At 46.3% G+C, this 9,403-nt stretch overlaps 1 protein-coding gene across 3 annotated transcripts in view; it reads left to right on the plus strand.

Annotated features, from left to right (window-relative positions):
• Nucleotides 1–8,067: 8,067 nt before the first annotated feature.
• PRICKLE1 (prickle planar cell polarity protein 1) overlaps nucleotides 8,068–9,403 on the plus strand; it is a 22,697-nt gene continuing 21,361 nt past the window's right edge. The window contains exon 1 of one of the 3 annotated variants that reach the window (XM_006755535.2): nucleotides 8,068–8,149. The gene's annotated coding sequence lies outside the window, so the exon portion shown is untranslated. Of the gene's footprint in view, nucleotides 8,150–8,580; nucleotides 8,826–9,237; nucleotides 9,292–9,403 lie in introns of those variants that run through there. The other 2 variants (XM_006755536.2, XM_006755537.2) reach the window with 2 other exon arrangements.

Raw genomic sequence — 9,403 nt, forward strand, 5'->3', positions numbered from 1 at the left:
ATTTGGAGGTGGATGGAGAACATAATTTCCAAATGTGAGCTTTCTAAAGAGAGTTCAAGTTAGCCAATTAGTTTGAGTTCATAGCAGATCTTATCAGCCAAAAAGAACAAATGACCTAAATGATAAATTTGATGAGATTTCTTTTAACATTAACACTGGAAAATTGAACCTCAAATTAGTTGACTCACTTTATAAAAAGTCCAAATAAAAATGAAGAAAAACCAATCAATGGACTGATAATTAAGATATAAATAGGAGTGCTTCGTTTGTGCAACGTCTGAGACAGGTTCTGTGGAAGATCAATGGGAACCAAACCATCTTCACCACTCAGCAAACACTTACTGAGGATCCACTACGTACCAGGCTGTGTGTCTCCGCATGTGGGATAGATCACAAAACAAAACAGGCGTGATCCCTGCCCTCAGCCCCTCTATAATTCAGTGCATGGTTGAAGAGACTAACGCTGCAAGCAAAGAGGAGAAAGGAAATATGAAGACTTAAACCAACAACTGTTAGTCATCTAGAACTATGTGGCTCAAGACCGACAGAACAATTTGAATTCCAAATCTTGGCCCTGACCCAATCTAATTAAAGCTTGTACACCAGTCTCCACTACAAAACCACCTCCTTTCCATTCCCACGGCTGCAGAAAGGGACTTGGGATCTTAGATAAGATAAAGAAATGTTATGGAAAGCTGTGCTGACCTTGTTCTTTGGGGCAAGAGGCTTTTGGCCGCCTGGAATCATTCTTTGCTGACACCTCTCTGAGGACACCTTGAGTAGTCACAGCGCACAGTGGCCGTGGTAAGAGCTGGTGTGCCGTTGTCAGCCCAGATTTTCCCTTGTGGAGAATCCACCAGCTTAGATGGTACAGAGTTTAAGGAGCATAAGCAAATACACAAGTGAGCAAAATAGCTTTGAGCACGTAGTTCATGAAATAAAGCAATGAATATTATATAATATTACATTTTAAGACAGAGCAATATTTATTACTTAATGGTTTGCATAAACACTAACTGTTAGGTTGTAGATTCCCACTGAACACAATAACTTTCCAATGCCATTTTGATCTCTTGGGTAGTCCTTTCACATAGATTATCTTCCAACCTGAAAACCACGCACCTGTTTTTGTTTTATAATGTGCTCTTTAACACAACAGGACATAAAAAAAACATGTTTTATTTATTTATTTTTAAGTCTTTATTGTTGAAAGTATTACATATGTCTCCTTCCCCCCTCCCCCCCACCCATTGACCCCCTGCAGCCTGCCCGGGCTCTCCAGCCCAGACCTTCACCACCTTATTGTCTATGTCCGTGGGTTATGCATATATGCACATAAGTTTTTTGGTTGATCACCTTCCACCCATGCACCCTCCCACATCTTCCCTCCGAGATTCCACACTCTGAAACCATGTTTTAAATACTGATTTTAAATATCGACAGGAAGATCAACATTGAGCTTAAAAACGAAAATCCTTCAGGTTACCTTGAGTTTGTCTCCCGTGGACAGTGAAAAATGTTTGCGGTTTCAAGTGAGAGCTCACATCATGGCTGAACTCTTGGTTGTCTTTCAAGGAAACTATGGGAATGCTGACACATTGGGGAATGTCAGCACTCCATCTGTTGCCCCCCCACCCCGCCATCCACGCTGGTCTTCCACAGTTCTGTGTATTCACCCTCAGACACCCTGTCTTGTCTTTCCTACCCTTGCCTACTGAGGCAGCGTCCAGGCTTTTCCCATCTGGTTGCCCTGCACTGTTCTCTCTACCCTCCCTCTAATTAGGGCATAGGTACAATCATGTCACTCTTTGCTCAAGCTTCTGTGGCTTTCCACAGCCCCTAGAATAGCGTAGAGGCTTGTGCAGCCATTCACAGCCTGGCACTGCTTTCTTTTAGTGCTGTCTCCAGCCCGCCACCCCCACCCCCCTCTTCCCTCCTCCCTCTCAGTCCTCACACCACATTTCTAAGAGCCTAGTACTAAGCTTAGGAAGAGCTGCTCACTCTCTTAGACATCAAGCTTTGATGGGCTCAACCTGGACTCAGCCCTGTTCCCTATCCCAACTCCCTTAATTTCCCTGAGCACCCACTTTTAATCTATAAAGGTTCCAGTTTAAATGTCACTCACCTTCACACTTCCTTGATCCTCACCTTCTACCCAGAATCAATTGGTCAGCATGTCCCATTATTTCTGTATCAGAAGTTTAGCCACACCGAAACTGTTGTATAATCACAGTGCATCATTGTTATGTATTTCAGAAAATAGAATCATTTACTTTTTCCACTCATCTTGTATATTTTCCTATGCTTTCTTTTTGAAATAAATCAAGATATAAATAGGATATGAAATTTAGAATAGGTCATCTTTAGTTAAGGGGAGCGTCTAGATCTAATAGTGCTGTCCTCCAACAAATACTTTTGGGCTCAACCGAAGCATCTGTTAGTGAATCCATGAATGGGTACACGTGGCATCAGTTGGAGCAGCTCCGGCTCCAATATGTCTGTCTGGCTCCCTGGAAATATGGGACCGGTGACACCCCCTTCTCAAGTATTGTAAATAAATGCAGCAGAGATTTCTCTCTTCAAGTTTGGACCTGGGAGGAAGATAGCAGGGAGAACTATGTATTTTCCCATATCCACAAATACTTAAATCAAGAACGTCACTTTCTGCTTCCAAATTTTTCTTTCTTATATTAATATTGTAGCCTATTTCCTTTATTGTTTTTTAAACTGTTTACAAAAGTCTTATATGATCATTATAAAAATAAAAAGGTTATAAATGGTGTGAAAATATGAAAATACATTTATTTTACAAATATAAATTCAAAAGTAATCGTGTCCTATAATCTGCCTTCCCCTAGAAGCTATATTACTAGTCTACTATTTATATACCTCTAAATAGTTTTTCTATGTGTATACTAGCTTATATATTACTAGGGGCCCAGTGCACGAAATTCGTGCACTGGGTGGGGGGTGAGGGGGAGTGGCCCTCAGCCCAGCCAGCCCCCTCTCACATACTGGGAGCCCTCAGGCATTGCCCCCCATCAATCTCCAATCGCAGGATCGGCCCCTTGCCCAGGCCTGATGCCTCTGCCAGAGGCGTCAGGCCTGGGCAGGGGACCCTCATTTCCCCCCATCACTGGTTATGCCCCCAGCCCAGGCCTGATGCCTCTGGCCCAGGCTTCAGGCCTGGGCAAGGGGACCATCATATCCCCCCAATCCCTGGCTCTGCCCCCCACCCAGGCCTGATGACTCTGGCCCAGGCATCAGGCCTGGGCAGGGGACCCCCAGTCCCCTCCGATTGCTGGCTCCGCCCCGCACCCAGGCCTGATGCCTCGGCCAGAGGAGTTGCCCCTCATCACCATCCGATCGCTGCTCACCGGATTGGTCCCTTGCCCAGGCCTGAGGCCTCCAGCAGAGGTGTCAGGCCTGGGCAGGGCACCCCCAGCTCCCTGCGGTTACAGGCTCCGCCCCTGCCCAGACCTAATGCCTCTAGCCGAGGCGTCCTGCCCGGGCAGCGGGGACCCGCAGCGGCCCCGCGATCGTGGGCTCCGCTTTAGGCCCAGGCAAGGGACCCCTAGCTCCCGGGACTGCCAGCTTTGACCCTGCCCAGCTCCCATCGCTGGCTCCACCGCTACTTCCTGCTATCACTGGCCAGGGCGGCAACGGCGCCTGATTCTCTGATCATGGCTGCGGGGCAGGGCAAAGGCGGCCCTTGGGGCTCTTAACGCCCCCCTGGGTTTCCGATCACTGTCAGTGGCAGGGGGCTTCTTCCTGCTTTCCCTTTCGCCTCCCTGCATTGTGCCTACATATGCAAATTAACCGCCATTTTGTTGTCAGTTAACTGCCATCTGAATTGGCAGTTAATTTGCATATAGCCCTGATTAGCCAATTGAAAGGGTATCGTCGTACGCCAATTACCATTTTTCTCTTTTATTATATAGGATTAGTTATAACAATGTGATCATACTGTATATTTTGCATCTTAACATATCTTGGATATCTTTTCATGTATCAATCTCCCAATGTTTATTGGAAGAATTATTCTTCATTTGTTAATGTTTTGGCAGTTTTTCAGCAGTATAGTCTTAAGAATGTTTATGTTAGGCCACAGATCTCCGCAGGAGTTGGAAAAAGTTAAAGAACTCAAGGTCAAGATGCTTGAACACTAGTTTAATTATTTGTCCATGAAAAGTAACAAACATTTCCTGGGTGGGGAAGGAGTCAAAATAGTTGGGACAGAGGAGTGAGGTGGGCAAAGATGGCTGTCAAATGATACTAAAAGTTATAACCTTGAACAAAAGGACCTGATCCCATATTCTCCCACCCAGCGTGGGCTGCAGACTCAACACAGCACAGCCGTGAGCACCTATCTGATTTCATTGTCATACCAGCTATTGAGTTTTAAAAGACTCCGAAAATATTAGAGCCGGTGGAGCCTCTGGCAGCATCTAGTTCCAGATGGAAGAGCCTGAAGGTCATCTTGGGAGAATGGAGGATGAGAGGGTGGGAGTTGTGGGGGAAATCTGTGAGAAACCCAAGCAGAGCTTCAACAGAGCAGTTTCGCTTTCAGCTGTTTCTATATTAAGATTTCTATTTTAGTTGAGATATGGATGTGTTTCCTCCTCAGAAGTTATAACCATTGACCTAGCCCATTTCCTTTTTAGAAATGAAAAACAAACCAAAAAACAACACTAATAGCTTAGAGAAGTGATTTATCCCAGTGTCACAGAGCTAGTAATTGACAGAAGATAGACATTTCAATCTCCTAACTCCAAACCCAGTGCATCAGGATATTTTGAAGGGAGCATTTGCTCACTCACCTCAGAAGAGGTTGGAGACGGGGGAGGGGACGATGGCTGGGAGGGTTGGAGTAGTAAGTCTATAGAGGGATTGGGTGTAGAAAATGTTAAAGAACCAGTACTCTCTAATCACATTACTTTAAATATAATCAAAGGGGAAAGAAAATAATTGGAGACCTAGAGAAACTGCAACCTATGATAAAACACCACCATGCCTGTTCGCTCCGGGAAGAGCTGACACCTGCCTTGGGGCGCTTCCTGAGGGAGCTACAGGCTCAGATACTGGTAATGAGAATTTACAAATGTTCAGTGACCGGCAGGGTGTAGGGCCCAATCGGAAGTACAACAGACATGTTTAAAACTTACAAGAAAGAAAAGCATTTTACATAAACTGTCAGTGGTACCAAACTTGGTAACAAGCATAAAGAATTATTACAATTAATTCTCTGGATCTCATTTCTTTATCTGGACCAGATGTAGGTTGTTGGCAACTCTAAAATTGTGTGATCTTGTGATTTAAAGAAAAAATTTAAAGCCATTTTAATTAGAAATTACATCCTACATACAGGTGTATTTGCACTTCTTAGTCACCTATCTCTATGTAGGCAGAACAGCTCAAGGTCAGAACTACCAAACTGCTGTCCTAGACTATGCCTTCACTGAAGACTCAAGCTGGCACCCTACTTAACATTATATATGCCGTCTGGCCCTTGGACTCAGTGAGTGAGATGTCATTCGATGACTGTTAGAGTCCTTGACCTCTCTTCTGTATTAAGAAACTTAATGTCATCCAATCATTTAAATAGACTCTTCCTAGATTGCTGGCAATTACTTACAAATCCTTCCAAATGTCTGAGACCAAGAACAACCCTGACTCTTAAAACTAGAAAGCAGGTCTGTTTTACACATGGGGGGAAAAAAAAGGTATGGAGCCGACCTCAAGGTCACCATATACAAATCACAGGAGAACCAAGGAATAGCACCAGTATATGTTGTACTTTATATTTCGTACTTACCTCTTTCTTCCATACCCCAATAAAGCTGGCTGGCATTTGACAAACAAATGCCCTTGGCATTTCTCTGTTTTTCTATCACAGTCTCCTCCCATAGGACATTGCAGTTCAGTCTGGGTTTAGATTAGAAATGGAGTTATCTGTACAGGTATGGTATAGTTGTGAGGGCCTGAGTAGAATGTCCAAAATCATTCATTCACTTAACGCCTGTTAATTAAACTTGTCCTGCTATGCGCCTGGCATGATTTTAGGTGCTGAGAATACAGGAGTGAATCTCCAAAATCCCCACCTTTTAGCAGAGGAGAGAGACAGCAAACATGAACACACAGACCTGAAAAGCAAAGCTAAGTTCTATGAAGATAAATAGCAACAAGAAGGAGGGATGATATTTGGAGTGGAGGGGGTTGGAGAAGGCCTCTCTGAGGAGGTGAGAGTAGAGTAGAGACCAGGATCGGGTGAGGGAACCAAGTCCTGTGAATTTCTTTCCTTTCCCAGCCTCCCTTAAAGTGTGAGTTGCAAGCAATGAATATTCCCACCTGGCTGAAACAAAAAGGTGCTGGTGGGGGTCCTTGCTCTCCATCCTGTAAATTCACCCTTGGCAAAAACAGTGCCTTTCAGACCAGACTACATGGGCTGTTGTATTCAGATTGAACATTAGCTGGGAGCTTTTAACTGTCTCCAAACTGCTGCATCATCCAAAAAGTTACGAAAGCAATAAAGCTGACAGTACCTGTTGAAAATGCAGCAAACAGTATTTATAAGTAATTGTGTTAGAGGAAGCACACTTACAATGGCTGGCATTTAATACTGAGAAATGTTGCTGTGGTTTGTAGTTGGGAAGGTTCTGTAGCCTTGGCTACTGTGTGTCACCCTCCTTTAAAAGCTGTTTCAAAAAGGATCCACCTGACTTAAACCATTGGCGTGCTGATGCTCCCTTTACCATGATGACAAGGTAGTTTAGAGTTTGGTTTATATCAATAACTGATTGCACATTTGTCCAATAGATACTGTCAATTGATGACTTCCGGGAGGAAGCCCAAACAGAATGAAGCAGGAAAAAGGAGATCTAACCTAGGTATTCATGTTAATTTCACAGCTCCACAGAGCCCTTTGAAGTCCTCTCCCCCCCCTCCCACAAATCCCCACACTATCTGAAGGCTGGAGGAGCTCTATCTTAGGGCTGTTTGGGAACTGTCTTCAAAAACTAGAATGTATACTGCCCAACAGAGAGTCAATTTGAATTTCAAATCCCGTTGTCTCAAACAGTGTTTCCAAGCTAGCCTACCAGCAGAGCCACAACTTTCTTCCCTTTTTTTTTAAATTTTTTTTTTATCTCTGCCACTTTAAAAAGGTAACAAAACAAAAAGCACCTTCTCCAGCAGAGATAACAGAAATTGGCCAGAGTTATTTACTTGACTGCTCTATTTATGGCAACTTGTTTGTGTATTTTTAAATCACAGTTACAATGAGCTATTGTTCAGTGGTGTACTGTAGAAACGTATATGTTGCAAACTACTCCCAAGGAAACCTGATGGTACAGGTTCTTTTCTTTGACCTAACCAAAAAAGTTAAAAATAAAAAAGTAGGATACCGAAGGAATTTGACCGTTTTAAGTTGCTTTTATTTGCTAGCCTTTTATGAAATGGCAAAGCTATTAAATATTGCCGCCTCTTCTCCCCATTTCCTTTTATCGCCATGTGATAAGGAGCCTGTTGCAGAAATTAAAATCTGTCGTGGAGAAGAGATTCAGACCTCTGCTGCAAATATTTATCACTTCTTTCTGGGCTTGCTTTGAGGTTCCGTTTTTTGCTTTTCTTGGCCCTTTCTGTGAACACCTAATGCCAAGCTGCCCTTTCTCTTGGTGTACCTAGAAATAGCTGAGAACCAAGATTAGCCTTACGTGTGGGGCAGGCAGGTTCTGGTGTTCGAATAATGATATTCACTTAACCTACTTATAACAACTCTCGGTCAGGTACTTGATTAAGTGCATCCCGTGACCTGGCTCCTTTTCTCGTGTTGTTATTTACTGATAAAAATAAATCTCCTGCGCCAAGCCGTAGGCATCGCTTCGAAATGCAAGAGACGTCCTACGGGGAGAATTCATATGTTAATGAGCCCTTCCTGGGGAGAACTTGGTTCAGCGTGCCATTTGCTGACATCATTGTTATGGGCCGAGTGGAGATGATTTCTGTGAGAGGTGGTTTTGCATATTCTCCCGGCGCGCTGTGGTCCGCGCGTGCACCTGCGGGCGGGGGAGTTTACATAAGCGTCTTGGGGGACTTGCCTCTCCGCTGCTCCGCTCACTAGGGCTCGCGGCCATGGAGCGGATGGACCGAGGTAGGTGCTGGAGCCGCGAGGCTGGGCCAAGTGGGTGGGAAGCTTTTCGAGGAATATCGTGCTCGCAGGACCTCGTGGAGACCTGCCAGGGCCACGGTCAGCAGTGACAGTTCCTGGAAAGAGGGCGGCGGCGAGATCAGGTTGGGCAGGCGCCTCCTGCGGACCGGCGCGGGGAACCGAGCCAGCCTGGCATCGCGAGCCGGGCGGTCGGCCCGCTGCGCTCCGCCGAGGGTGGGACCGGCAGGAAGCGAAATGGTTACTTTTTTTCCTGCGGGCTCTGGTTACTTTTGAAGATCGGTCCCCGGCGGGCCCCCGGAGCGGAGCGGAGTCGGGGTTTTTCTCTCCGCGGTGGAGGATCCCGGGGAGGCGCAGCGCTGGGACATGGGGGATGCGGTCGAGCCGGGCGGTCGGCCCGCTGCGCTCCGCCGAGGGTGGGACCGGCAGGAAGCGAAATGGTTACTTTTTTTCCTGCGGGCTCTGGTTACTTTTGAAGATCGGTCCCCGGCGGGCCCCCGGAGCGGAGCGGAGTCGGGGTTTTTCTCTCCGCGGTGGAGGATCCCGGGGAGGCGCAGCGCTGGGACATGGGGGATGCGGTGTACGCCGGCGGGGACAGAGGGTCTCCGGGGAGCAGGAGGACCTTTTGCCGACCCCCCACGATCGGTTGCGGACTGCGGGGGTGAGAATCGCCGCGTTGCACCGAAAGTGGGCTCGGCGAGGACAGGCCGGGGAGACTCTCTACCTGTGTTAACAGTACTTTCACCTTTGAAGGTCAGTTTTTCCTAGCATTAAAACAAGCCATTTGAGTTGCTTACCATTTTATTATGGGACTAATTTTTAATTGTTTCAATTGGTTTTGAATTAAATTGAACTTTTTTTTAGGGGGGGTTATATTTTGCTGTACATGCCCTAAATTATGTGGAAACAAAAAAAATTTTGTGTGTATTTCACATAATGGAGGTCTGACTAAGAGTACATTTTTTTTTTTAGTTTGGTATTATATAAGAAATTAACCCCAGGAGGAGGCCCTCCTCCGAAGTTGGGGTCCCCGGGCCACTCGGTACCACCGTCCAGGCGCGGGGCGCGTTTCTTCCTCGGAGGGGACCTACGCCGGGAGGCGGCGCGAGGCTTTCCTCTGGAGACGGGTAAGGGGGTTCGAAGGCGACTCCAGCCCCGGAGACCGGGCCACTCTTCTCGGTGGGTCTCGCGTCGGCGCCTGGGAAGGGGTTCACTCGCATCCGCTGGGTCTTGAGCTCG

This window comes from Myotis davidii, unplaced genomic scaffold (genome assembly GCF_000327345.1).
Source record: "Myotis davidii unplaced genomic scaffold, ASM32734v1 scaffold290, whole genome shotgun sequence".
Classification (NCBI taxonomy): Eukaryota; Metazoa; Chordata; class Mammalia; order Chiroptera; family Vespertilionidae; genus Myotis; species Myotis davidii.